This window comes from Orycteropus afer, unplaced genomic scaffold (assembly GCF_000298275.1).
Source record: "Orycteropus afer afer isolate SDZICR_OR568_19922 unplaced genomic scaffold, OryAfe1.0 scaffold00169, whole genome shotgun sequence".
Lineage (NCBI taxonomy): Eukaryota > Metazoa > Chordata > Mammalia > Tubulidentata > Orycteropodidae > Orycteropus > Orycteropus afer.
The window spans coordinates 6,887,392-6,888,755 of NW_006921756.1; the positions used below are offsets into that span (position 1 = coordinate 6,887,392).

The 1,364-nt window shown below is 35.6% G+C and overlaps 1 protein-coding gene across 1 annotated transcript in view; it reads right to left on the reverse strand.

Moving 5' to 3' along the window:
- Positions 1 to 1,364, reverse strand: part of AGBL4 (AGBL carboxypeptidase 4) — a gene marked incomplete at its 5' end in the record, with an annotated part of 1,767,058 nt that overhangs the window by 1,320,940 nt on the left and 444,754 nt on the right. The window lies entirely within an intron of this gene.

The following is a 1,364-nucleotide window of genomic DNA, read 5'->3' on the forward strand; positions in this document are numbered from 1 at the left end:
TAGTGATTGGAATGTAAAAGATGGAAACAAAGAAGAATCATTGATAGTTGGAAAATATAGCGTTGGTGGCAGAAATGACACTGGAAATCACATGATAGAATTTTGCAAGACCAAAGACTTATTCATTACAAATACCTTTTTGAACAATATAAATGGTGGCTATTCACATGGACCTCACCATATACAATACACAGGAATCAGATCAACTACATCTGTGAAAAGAGGTGATGGAGAAGCTCACTATTTTCAGCCAAAAGAAGGCCAGGAGCTGACTGTGGAATAGACCATCAACTGCTCATAAGCAAGTTAAAGTTGAAGCTGAAGATAATTAAAACAAGTCCACAAGAACAAAAATATAACCTTGGTTATATCCTACCTGAATTTAGAGATCATCTGTGGAATAGATTTGATGCATTGAACACCAATGACCAAAAACCAGAAGAATTGTGGGATGACATAAAGAACATCATACATGAAGAAAACAAAAGGTCTTTAAAAAGAGTAGAAAAGAATAAAAGACCAAAATGAATGTCAGAAGAGACTCTGAAACTTGCTCTTGAATGAAGAGTAGCTAAAGCTAATGGAAGAAATGAAGATTCTTCATTTCATGAAGAAAAGAGCTTAACAGAAAATTTCAAAGAGCAGCTCAAGAAGACAAAGACAATTATTATAATGAAATGTTCAAAGACTTGGAGTTGGAAAACCAAAATGGGAGAACACACGTAGTATTTCTCAAGCTGAAAGAGCTGAAGACAAAACTCAAGTTTCAAGTTGCAATACTGAAAAATTCTATGGGCAAAATATTAAAAATGCAGGAAACATCAAAAGATGATGGAAGGAATACACAGAGTCACTGTACAAAAAAGAACTGGTCTATGTTCATCCATTTCAGGAGATGGCATATAATTAAGAACCAATGGCAATGAAGGAAGAAGTCAAAGGTGCACTGAAGAAACTGGTGAAAAACAAGGAATTGATGGAACACTCATTGAGATGTTGCAACAAATGGATGCTGTGCCAGAGGCACTTACTCATCTATGCCAAGAAATTTAGAAGACAGCCACCTGGCCAAATGACTGGAAGAGATCCATATTTGTACCCATTCCAAAGAAAGGTGATCCCACAGAATGAGAAAATTATCAAACAATATCATTAATATCACCTCAAGTAAAATTTTGCTGAAGATAATTCAAAAATGGTTGCACAAGTACATTGACAGGGAACTTCCAGAAATGCAAGCTGGATTCAGAACAGGATGAGGAATGAAGGATATCATTGCTGATGTCAGATGGATCTTGGCTGAAAGCAAAGAATACCAGAAAGATGTTTACTTGTGTTTTATTGACTATGCAAAAGCATTTGAC